We start from the raw sequence: 12965 nt of genomic DNA, 5'->3' as shown, positions 1-12965 counted from the left end.
ACATCGGCGCTGTTTCTGGCGACAAGCGATTTGAGAGCAAGCTTCTCCAGAAATGATCGCATCGTCTAAATATCACTACCGCATCATCTATTGATGATTCGACTTTTTATGGAATAACACCACACAGCAGTAAATGCACCCCTACTCCCTTTCCAACCACACACCAATGTATGAGTGTGGGAGGAGGAGGGGAGGAGGAGGAGGAGGAGAAGAAGAAGATGGGGAAAGGGGGGAGAGGGAGGTAGTGGGAAGCTTAGGGAGGAAGGTAGAGATAGGGGAGGGTAAATGGAGGGGGGGGGGGAGGGATACAGTTGAGACAGGAAGTAATATGCCAAAGAAGCTACCAAGCAGCAGCAATTGCCCGGTGTGCCTCACGAGACAAGAAAAAAGGATGCTAGCATTCACTGTCAACTTTGCCTGGATGAACACTGGGAGGAGCAATCACGCGCATTTCGAATATTTCTTGCACGAACCTCGCCAAAACTGCAAGGGGGAGGTTAGATGGAAAAGTGTATTATCTCACCACACTTTTTTTGAGTGCAGTTTAAATAAACACCTGACAAAGGATTTTGATTTTTGTTTCCTTTTTCTTTTCTTCTTTCCTGTTCCATCCCCTTAAGGCTCCTGTGAGAAAGAAAAACAATGAATGCGATGGACGAACGGGAAAGCGAATATTTAGCCGAGATTGATGTGACTTTCCTTTGTGCTGTGCCAAATTAACGAGGGTCGTGCACTCTTGTAAGATGGCTCGAGGTGGGTGGGGGGTGGGGGAGACGGGACTTAGGGTCGGGTCTATAAGCCAGGGCAATAAATATTGTGGATTTGCGACAGTAATTTGATGTATGCACGGGCATGTGGCAATGCAATGCATAAAATGTATACATCTATTACTCACCTACAAAAATTCCTCTCATTCTTCCTTCAGTCTCTCTCCCCTTCTTCTCTCAATATCTTTCTTTTTCCTACATTCTCTCTCTCCATTTCGTGGCATTCATTTCTAAGTACATGTATGTACAGTAAGTGAAATATATACAGTAAGTGAAAGTTATTGCTGGCATCAAGTGTGCCCATCTCAACATGTCCTATGTGTACCTCCTAGCAGATAATAAGCAGAGGAAGATGATGCACCATATTAATTCTTTGTGTATCACTTGGCACAGAAAACCCCATAGCATTGTCCACATTATGCAAAGTAACTGGCACGGAATGAGCTAAACCAGTCTAACCTAATCTGGAAGAAGTGTCTTTGTCTTGTTTACTTTTTTTTTTATTCTCTATCATGATTACAAAAAGTGACATTAATAAAACAAAGAAACATATTTTCCACTATGTCCATTTGAGGAAAACGTATCATCGATATTCTGATGCTAGGATGACAGTGATAGAGTACGAGTACCACAGAAAATTGAAATCAAGGATGATGATGATAATGATTATGATTCTGATGGTGGTGATGATAATGATGATGATAACATTGATGAGAATAATAAGCATTTGATGATGATGGCAATGATGATAATAATGATGATCATGATGATGAGGATGGTGATAGCGATGACGATAATGGTGATGATGATGGTGATGATGATGGTGATGATGTTCGTAGTGAAGAGATCAACGTCCACATGCCAGTGAGGCTGGGGCACACAGTGGAGCACAGGTTATATCTGCCACAGGAGAAACAGTGACACATAGCAGCACTCTACAGGGAAGAATCTGGGGCTTTGGCACCTCGGGAGCTTGTTTGGATCCCTTGAGATGTGGCATGTCAAAGCAAACATCAAATAACACATGTGGGACTAGGCATGCCATGACTGTCACACTCCTCCCTCATCAAAACATCACTTAACATCGATGGTTAAAATGTGTTGAGACAGGATGGTAGGGCCTACAAGTCAGCGCTCAAGTCAAAGATTAGTATGGACATATACAAAAATGAGAGGAACAGCCCTTACATTTCACAAATTTATGCTAGGTAAAGAAATCAAATTAACTGTCTGCAAGGTACGTCCTGTGTTACTTTTATGACCTTGACATGTGATTTTCGCATTATACTGATTGTCTACAGAATTTACGAAAATAAAAAAAAAAATAAACTAAAAAAATTAGTTTGTCAAAATTAAATCCACATTTATAAATTGATGATGAAGTGAAAGGTATCCAGGTACTCCAAGTAGTAACGTATAAGTTATATTTAAGTATAAATGCGTTCTTTTTTGTGGAAAATATCTGGTGTTAATTTCAGTTCATTCCTCATTTTATCCTCCGATTGAGACCCAAAAAAAAAAAAAAAAAAATCCCTGAAATTCATTTCAAGACTGCAGGCAGAGTGTACCACTGGGGAAGATTTCAGCCACTAGATAATACCAGGACCAGGCAATCCCAGATGAAGCTCTTGAATTCTACACCAATCTGCGATGCACACATCAACTCTGTGATCTCAAGAGCAAGACACACAGAATACGGATAATGTCTGAGTGTCGAACGGAATACAGTTGCATAACGACAACTTGAAGAATGTTGCTGTTCTCGAAAATGCAGCACTGTCCCTCCCACTGACTTTACCCCAGTGGACACCCACATGCACTGCAATGGATTGATCCGAATCCACCGGAGCATCTAAAAGCGGAGGACTTTAATTCCACTGAACGGGGATTAGCTCAAATTGCCAATTCGCTCCATCTCATCTGTCTTTAGTCTCCACCTAGCTCTCCCGATGCCCAAAGAATGTGGCCTTGTGATGAGTGAAACCTTAGACAGATTGTCGATCATCATGATCTAGAGCCCAGCCAGCCATTGGGGAGGAAAACAAATGGGAAGGAATAAGGGAATAAAATATTTGCTAGATACAGCACTTTTTTCTCGCATAATGTGCAAGAGGTAGACATGTAACATGTGCTGGTATGGCTAAGATATTAAAAGAAAAAAAAATGATAATAATCTGTGAGATGTTAACACCAATTAGCAAAAAGCCAACAGCTATGCAAAATCTGGAAGGGGGGGGGGGGAACTAAGAGGGGGATGCAGTACCCCAACTACCAATATCTCTGATATCACTTATTTTAGGTCTAAAATGTTTGGAAGATTTGTTTGACTTTGTTTCCCATTCTTGTTTCCCTTTATTTTGAATTCCTCATTTTGTCTATGTTATAGCACTTCAGAATTGTTTGAAAGTTGCAAATGAACAAAAACAAGGTACTCTGTATGGCCATGTTGTATTTCGTTTGAGTGTGTGTGTCTGCGTGAGAGGGATTAGAAACATGCTTGGGATTTAACCCTCACTGTAATTTGTATCACTGGCCTCTATTTGCATGTTTTCGGAACCCACACTGGGCCAGGCCATAAAGGGGGACATTAATCCAATCGCCAAGATCAGCATTTATCAATCATGCTGTTATGTGAGTACCTCCGAGAGGGGGGGGGGGGGGGGGGGGGAGGGGTGTCGATTGACCGTGATGAAATCTTGTTGTAAGCCAGGGCTAGGAATGTCCAATCAAGACAGACTTCCATTAAAGCAGGCCGAATAATTTTGACATTCTGCAATGCGCTGGCTCTGCCTACTTCTCCCACTGGAGCCCAGGACCATACTGGTAGGACTGTCAACGCTAATATTTTTGCATACAGATATTTTTGCAAAGTGGCAGTTGATGGAACATTTTCGTGAGTTTTTCATTTTGTACTTTATGATCTTCTCATAATCATAACAACTGCCCCCCCCCCAAAAAAAAAAAAACATCACTCAAACATTCCGATTAAGTGTGACTTCTCAAACAAACCATATTGATATAACATTGCTTGACATGAGATTAACTATAACATTCATAAATTTAAAAAAAAAAGTGAATTCATAATGGATCCTTCACAAATATGACTTCTTTGGCATTTCTCTGGCTGCTCATTCTCAAAATTTAGACTGGGTTCAAGAAATGGTCACTGTCTTCCAATCGTGAACTCCCATTGGGCGATACTTTCAAGCAGACAGGAAGTTCCGCCCCCGGACAACTTTCTTTCTTGTCTTTTTTTTAGGGCTATCCGCACTCTTCTTCAATTTCTAATGGTGCTCAGGATGTTGTTCCTCCTCAGTCTTTATAATAGCTTTGGCCGACTCATCTCTGCATTTCTTCACCATCCTATCCAACACAAGTGCAGTCCATGAGCACTCATCAATCTACATGATTACTTATACTTTATCCTGGTTCTCCTCCCCCCCCCCCCATCTCCATCCCCACCCCACCCCCAACCCTTCCCTCCCTTCAGCTGTTCAGTCCATCACGTCAAGCTTGGAGGAGCTTGTAAGAATGTTAACACAGTTTTAAATCATTCTCAAGAATCAAATTTCATTATGATTAACTTACTAACAGCACACAATGCTATGCCTGCCAATGAAGCACAAACATACAATGTAGTGAACAGGATTGAGAAAGTATTGATACGATTGCACATGATATGGTAGAAAAAGAATACACTGAACCATAATGAATTTATCAGGCTACGAGAATGATTTCATTCTACTAGTAAAGTCAGTGTCATGACACTGTTGTGATTATCCCTTTGTGTGCTGTGAGTACTGATTGGCACAAAAAACTCCACAGCATTACACACACTGACCAAAATCTCAGACATAGAAAGGGTTAAAGGAGGATTTGGGAGTACTAACAACATCTACCAGTATGTCTTACTTTCTGCAAGTTATGAGTGCATAGGATGGGAAACTCGCACATTAACATTTTCCAGCCCAGATACTATAAAGCACTTGCTGTATTCATCCTCTATACTCACAGCAAAGATCATTTTTACTAGCAGCATGATGAAATGAATTCAAATGCCATACATGCAACCTTAACCACTCAATGAAGGCGATTTCCCCACCATCTCACTAGCTCATTTTTTCCCCATCCAATCCAAGCACCGGTTATGACGGCTATGAAAAACTAGCAAAGGAGCGCTTGCATTCCTAATGGAGAAGCAAGATAACAGATCAACCCGTTTACAAGTTACCTCTTCACTACAGGGGCTTCTTAAAAGTCTCCCGTTTCTATGGCAACCCGATGCTTGTGTTTTCCCCCCTTGCTCCATGCCCCATCCATTACACCGCCTCCGCAGATGGCTTGTGCCGATGCACGCTGTTTTCTAATGACCTGTCTCCACAGGCTAGCCCCTTGATTTTTGTCGTTTTGGGGTAGAATTCTGAACAATTCTTTTCCTTATACATTACATGTAGCTCTCTGTTTCTTTCTTTTTGTGTTTGTGTGTTCTGTGTGTTCTTTCTGCTCATTTTTTTCATTTTACCTCTTTCTAATTACAGTCTTGTCATTGCCACGGGAGAAAACTGACATAACAATGCTAAAATTACTGCATATATAACATACAAAAATATACATGTATAAAGTGTATACACGTGCATAAACGTACATACATTATGTACTATCTAGAGTCCTATATGTGATACAGTTTGTATATAAACTAAAAATTTAAAGGGGGAGTCTTTTAACTCGGACATTGGGGCTATATAGAAGGTATTTGAGCTCACTAACACGATTCTGGCGTTTTTATCCACCAAAAATTGCTCAGTAACAAGAAATCGCTCAAAATGTTCACTGATTTGGGAACGCCCCCAAAAATTGGCAGCTGATTGGCTTATGCGATTTGACGTATGAGGGGGGAGACCCCGCGAAGCCACCGAGTTCGTCTAATGCGTTGGCAATGTAAAATGAGTGAAACTTTATCTATTTTTAAATCAAGATTTAACCAGTTCTGACAATCTTTGCGTCCCAAAAGTGATTTGAATATGTTGTTTAGACATTTTAGTAGAGGCCCAGTGACGCCACTGACTTTTTTTTGAACACTTTACCCATGATAATTGCCTTTTTGGATGCGGTTTACGTTTGGAAAAAACTAGATATTTTCTGCGAGAGAAAAAGACAGGTAGACGTACAGACAGCCGCTTTACTGCTGACCGTACATTGTGACTCTGTGTGTGTGCATGGATGATAACAACAAATTTCAACTGGAGACTGGATGGCACTCTAATTTTTACGATAACAGCATACCTTGCTAGCTCCGCGGAGATCGCGTTGCATTAGCTTTACACGGTAAACAAGCTGGTAGCAGTACGTGGTCAACAAGACAGTGTTCTCAATATGGATTCAGACCTGGATTCGCCTTTCTGGCTGCTACCCCCACCGAGATAATGAAGGCGAAGGTAAAGCAGCCCCTCGTCAGCTCCAGCTCCAGCCCCACGCAACCCTAAATCTAATCTGTATTGAGTTTATCCCGCCCGTAGCCGTACCGTTCTGGAGTATATGAACCCGACTCTTCACCTCCCGCCCCCGGGGCAGTGGCCCGTGAGGATGCTGCTCGAGGAACAGGGTGATGGCAACGAGCCCGCGACGAGGTTGGGACTTGGAAGATAATAATTGGTAACTATCATTAGTATCAAGTACGCTGAGAGTCTAGATAGTTCACTCTAACGTTAGGCCTAACGTTAATTTTTACAGAATGCAGGTCGATTGGGGTCGGAAAAATCAAAACAGAATTTTGTTTACAATACAACATTAACGTGAAACTGGAGTGGAAGAGGGACATATGTCATCGGTAAACGACGGTATGAATTGAAAGGCTATGCACTGAGCTGGCGAGGCAGATGTCATACTTGAGCTCTCATATCTCTCGATCTCATTCATAATGTCACAAGGACAAACTGATTTTTCAGATCCCGATTTTTTTTCCCGCATTTAACAGTATTTTACTTGAGTCCTGGTATAAACTTTGATGTAATTCATAGTACTGTACCTGTATACGCATGTACCCGGTATATAAGGAGGTCATTTCTCTGGCCCAAAGGACCTTCCTATCATGAGGTAATCGACTGGTAAATTCCAACCAAGTTTGTTTCCACTAGGCCCTCCTACTACAGTTTCACATGTAAATTGCCGAGCACAAGACAAGTTATGAAAGGATAAGTGAAAAACTGCTGTTTGCAATAAGGTACAAGTGTTTGCCGGCCATACCATAACTGCAATTTCAATTACTGTATGTGGCTGGGCTAAGCAGTGGTTTGAAGAGTCTGGTATCAGTGGTAACCTCTCTGGCAGTAGGGGTTCCTACAGGCCTAGTCATGAACGATATTTTGTTCACACTTGCCTAGAACTCAAACAATGATTTCACTAATGACTAATAGGCCTATAGTCTAAACCTCATTGTGTGACAGTGCAGTACATACTTCAAAACACCAACTAATAAACACAAAGAAGGAAATAGGATTGTGTTGTTCGTTATGTTTCTTCTTTTTTTTCATGTTTTCTTTGTTTTCAGGTGCCTCTGTCGCAGCTGTGTTCCCACATGACCACTGCCAGGGAATCCGTTTGCTGCAAAGAGACAGAGCACATAATGGACAAGAATGAGAATTACGGTACAACGAAAGACATTTCGATGCTCCAATGCGCTGTATTATAGCACATCCAGGTTTCTCAACTGTGGGCCTCGATGAATGGGTGAAAGAAACTGGAAGCTACCAGGACACCCAACAGTAGGCCTATGGAGAAGGTGCTTGAACAAATGCTGCAGATAACAAGTGAGTTTGTTAGGCACATTTAATTCCCTATTTTATTTTCCAAATGTTGCAATAAATATTAGGCTTTTTTCATATCCCTGATAATTTCCTAATGAATTTTATGGTGTCATTATACGATTCTACGTAATCAGTATTATGAAAGATCCATTCACATTGTGTAATTTTATTCCTGTTCTCACGATTTCTAGAGTAACACTTATGTAATATATTATCAAATTTTAGTCCCTTTGCATTCCATTGCATTCCATTTCATTTCATTTTTGTTTCAATTTCAGGCAGTCAATACATGTTTTTATACATGTATTTTATCCTGCCATTATACAGTCGTCCCCAGAATAATGACTACCATACCCCATGGGTCCCATTTACATTGTCTAATTTAAATCCTATTCTCAAGATAAATTCCTAGATGAACACATGATGTCATATAATAGGATTATCAAATTTTACTCCTTTTGCATTCCATTTTGTTTCACTTTTGTTTCAATATCAGGCGATCAAGACATGTTGCATACCGGTAACTGGTGAGATGATGCTGGACATTTCTGGGCCAAAATGTGAGAGTCCTACTGCCATCTTCTGCTGTTAGAAAAATCTGATAAACCCATCCATCAGAAATAGTGACAGGCTTTCATTTTGTACAGGTTGTAATAAGACTGTATATGCAGCACTGATATTGGGTGTAGAATGTGACAACTTGTCACATTGCGATCTGCGGGAATGTGGTCACAGTGTAGAAATGCATCAGATAAGTTTGTACATTGCGAAATGTCACATGTATACTTTGTCAGACACCTTGTCCATTACCAGTATGTTGGGTATACTGATGATATGCAGCGTCCAACACCAACTCATCAAGGCACACAGCTGAGAAACATGCTGTTGGACTTCAGCCTCTCTGTACAAATGATCTACAGTACATTTTATTTTATTGTAATTTATTGATGCATGTCCAGTGGAACCTCAATATTATAAGCAGTGATATGACAAACTGTAGTTATAACAAGATCTTGATATACAGGAGTGATATCTCTGGTCCCATAATGTACCTCATTATAACAAGATTCGACTGTATGTCAAATGCACTCTTGTCTCAATTCTTACTCTTACTATGCTCCCCCTCTCTCTTTTGTAATGTAGATCTACTGCATGTTTTAGCAATTGGAAAATGACACTTTCACAACCATACAACTGAAGGTAATTTTGATTGTGTAGAATTGACATGTTGAACAGCTATGTTGTCAATCATGGTCACAAAAAACAAATAACGATCTAATACAATTAAGATGCTGTAGCCTTTCCGGCAATAGCTTCACAGCCTTTATTTAGAGAACAGGACCAAGTCTAGTTACGAACTCATTGAACTGGAATGTAGCTGGCTCATATAGTAGTATTCTGTCATGAACCAGTATTCATTTGTCAAACATTCCTTCCAGCTGATTACACCAATTATATTTTGTAAGCAAATGAAAAAAAAAAAGTGTGTTGTGTTTTCTATATGTAGTTGGAGCGGTTGTAGTAATACAGTACATGCAGTATAAATTCATCCTTATTAACAAAAAAAGATTAGCTTCATACAGACACATGAAAATGCACAAACATACACATATACACACACCCTCAGTACACTCATGCATATCAGATACAAACACACACCAACATCAGACACACATAGGATGAATATATCATTGATATATTTGCCCTATGTTTGTCTGATGTTCCCCCTCATGGAATGGATAGAAATATTCCCCTCATCACAGGTAAGATTTGTATGGCATTGTACATATGTATGCGATTTGCATGTTGGTGGGAGTGTTCAAGTGATGCCTGTTTGAAGGTGTTTGTGGGTATGTGTGTAGTATGGCAAAGGGTGTGTGTGTGTGTGTTGATGTGTGTATAGATAGGAGACCAAAGAAAATTAGTAAAAGGGAGTGAGGAAAAGTAGGGGAGGGGTATTGTACTTACAGGAGTGAGATTGTAAAACCCTACCAGTGTGTTATCTCCATATCCTAATGTTGGAACAAAATGGGATTTATTCCACTGGATCAATGGCAGCTGGTCAGTCAAGCACGCATGAGTGACATCCACATTTGACATCAAATCAGTCCGGAAGAGTTATCTTTTCCACATACATACTGTATATTTCATATCAATATTATGAGACATTCTCATGTAACATTGAATCAAAAGCTTTGTGATTTCTTCTTCACTATACAGAAATCTCTACAGAACTCAAATTTAGGATAGAAATAATATATGTATTGCAAGTGTACATATACAAAACAATACAGGTGAGTGATGTTATTCAATCTTTCACACATTTAAAAATGTGCACAAATGTGTGAATGTATGTGAGCATATGTGCATGTGGGTGTTTGCTTGTGTGCACATTTTCAGAAGTACCTATCTGCATGAATAATTATGAATGTCTGAGTCTGAGTGACCTAGGAATTGTTCTTTCATAAGACCCCTGACACCATATTCATAAGAAAAAACAATGCTTAACTTTTAATGCTTGACTTCAATGATTATGTATGGAGAACTACATGTATAATAGATATCAACAGAATAATTCCCCAACTAGACTTACGCATCGCATTATGAGTGCGGATTCTCCCTGTGGATGCATTCCAGGTCTCGGAACTTGAGTAACTGGGCCTAAGTCTGCTTAAACACAGATGAAGATTATGTAAAATGTTAATGCTTAGAACACATCTTGTTCTCCTTTTTCATAAATCTGTGAATCATATACCAAGAGTAAATTATTGCTTTTCTTCTCAAAACTACATGTATATACAATTTTTTTTTTCAATCCCTTTTGAGTGTGTTGTGTTCTATAATGCATGCACATCTGATTCTAAATTATCTTGTCAAAAATATCAATATTTGATCATAAGAGTGATGAGCTCTAATCTATAACAGCAAACATGCTATGATAAAACCATAGTAAGGGACAGCATTCATGTAGAAATCTTCTAAACTTACCATTTTAATACAACACTAAATATCTCTACAGAATAGTGTTAAGAATGCAAGCTCATCTGTCCATAAATATGGTCATTTATGCTTTAAACATCAACAAAAGAATACACAGTTTTCCTTTTGTATCCACATGACTCCTGTATTGCAAATGAATTATGATTTTGCTATTAAAAGGACAATATTCAATTGGCAAAGAAATGGTCTTTGAAACACTATATCAAGTTGGCATCATATTGTTTGTGATGAAATGCTACATACATGTTATACAGACGGGACACAACAGTAACCAAGGTGATCTTATCTTGTCTTTAGATGATCACTCATGAATAGAGGGCATAAGAATGCTGGGTATGCATAACAAAATGTTGAGTGTTTGTATCCAACATCTGACAGAAGAACAGATGAAAAAATCATTCCACAAAAAATTTGTATCATATTGTACATAATATGAACTTCAATCTCAATTGCAAGGATTCCTGAAACCATCACATCATTTGTCAGGTGCAAATTTGTCTCCTGTGATATTCAATAACTTCCTCCCTTGGATGACACACGATGGCACTCACAAGGGGAGGCGCTGAAGGCTGGCAGGATGCAGGAGTTTTGTCATCGTACTCCACAACAGCAGAAAGGACATCATCAACATGTGCTGTAGAAAATTCAACAGAAAGAAACAAAGGGACACACAAAATAGATGGAATTAAGGTGTTTGCATTGGTTATTAGCAACAAAGTCCTTGAGGTGTCATGAACAGAAACCACCATTTTGATAATGACATTAAAAAAATCTTTGCAAATTCATATCAAAATTGGGGTTTGTCCTCCTCAATGCAAAGACTTGATTTGAGAATGCCAAAGTAGCCATTGGTCATGGAATGTGGAGTGTTGGTCTTCGGGAATGGAAAACTGACTGCCTCCCTTCTATGACTTCTGATTAGTGGAACAGGCATAAGACCTGCCCCTCCACCCCCCCCCCCTAAAAAAAAAGAAGAGAAAATGTATATCTTGACCTTTTAAAATTGATCATTTTATGTGTACTCAGTGGTCAAGAAAGCCATGCTTCTACAAAGACAAACAAATAATAAAATGTGTAGTTGACAAATTGTGCCATTCTAATATTTTTCTCTTCATTGTAATTGGTCTTGTAACGTGAATTCATTTTCTTCCAATATTGCATAAAATATCTACGCCATTCTTTATGAACCTTCACACTAGAAGACCCAGCCTTGTATTTCGGCTTCACAATCTGGTAGAGCAGATCACCTGTTGCACCTCGAGCTTGCCTCCGGTCTGGATTTGTGTTGTACACTGTAATGCAATGCTGCCAGCTGAACCCTGTAATTAGTAATAGCATAGAGAGGATTGAATTAAAAAAAAAGTCCATGTAGGCCTGTAAGAACATGGTTAACTAGATGCATGTAGGAACTCTTGGGAGAAACAAATACTGTTAGTCACAAATAATAACTGCCATTAGTACCTCCCCACATTCAACATTGTAACCAGGGCAAGTGAAATTGTAATGATGACAACTGAAAATAAACTACTGCAGAAAGTTCCTTGTCTGATTGGAAAGTGACTTTTTTTTTGTACATGTAAACTATGAAATCACATTACATTAGTCACCTAATATGGGAAACATTTTGGGACCTTTTAAAATTGATCATTTTATGTGTACTCAGTGGTCAAGAAAGCCATGCTTCTACAAAGACAAACAAATAATAAAATGTGTAGTTGACAAATTGTGCCATTCTAATATTTTTCTCTTCATTGTAATTGGTCTTGTAACGTGAATTCATTTTCTTCCAATATTGCATAAAATATCTACGCCATTCTTTACGAACCTTCACACTAGAAGACCCAGCCTTGTATTTCGGCTTCACAATCTGGTAGAGCAGATCACCTGTTGCACCTCGAGCTTGCCTCCGGTCTGGATTTGTGTTGTACACTGTAATGCAATGCTGCCAGCTGAACCCTGTAATTAGTAATAGCATAGAGAGGATTGAATAAAAAAAAAATGTCTATGTAGGCCTGTAAGAACATGGTTAACTAGATGCATGTAGGAACTCTTGGGAGAAACAAATACTGTTAATCACAAGTAATAACTGCCATTAGTACTTCCCCACATTCAACATTGTAACAAGGGCAAGTGAAATTGTAATGACGACAACTGAAAATAAACGACTGCAGAAAGTTCCTTGTCTGATTGGAAAGTGACTTTTTTTTTGTACATGTAAACTATGAAATCACATTACATTAGCCAACTAATATATGGGAAAAATTTTGGGGCAAGAAAAAAAAAAAGGATATTGAAGATTTCACTTGTCTAATGACAAATGGGCAAGTGAAGACAAACAATAATGCCCAGTCCTAGATCAATTCAATCTAATAATTTGTTTTGGAACATACCATCC

General features: G+C 39.2%; 1 protein-coding gene and 1 long non-coding RNA gene across 2 annotated transcripts in view; one reads left to right on the top strand and one right to left on the bottom strand.

The window, feature by feature from the left end:
* LOC140245536 (triple functional domain protein-like) overlaps nt 1-12965 on the bottom strand; it is a 333573-nt gene that overhangs the window by 120454 nt on the left and 200154 nt on the right. The window lies entirely within an intron of this gene.
* Nucleotides 5977-8182, top strand: LOC140245456 (uncharacterized). The gene is made up of 3 exons (XR_011902337.1): nt 5977-6419; nt 7315-7573; nt 8067-8182. It is a non-coding gene; the product is annotated as an uncharacterized lncRNA (long non-coding RNA).

The sequence above is a fragment of the Diadema setosum genome, chromosome 22, assembly GCF_964275005.1.
Source record: "Diadema setosum chromosome 22, eeDiaSeto1, whole genome shotgun sequence".
In the NCBI taxonomy this organism is placed as follows: domain Eukaryota; kingdom Metazoa; phylum Echinodermata; class Echinoidea; order Diadematoida; family Diadematidae; genus Diadema; species Diadema setosum.
This window is presented reverse-complemented; position numbering and strand designations above follow the sequence as displayed.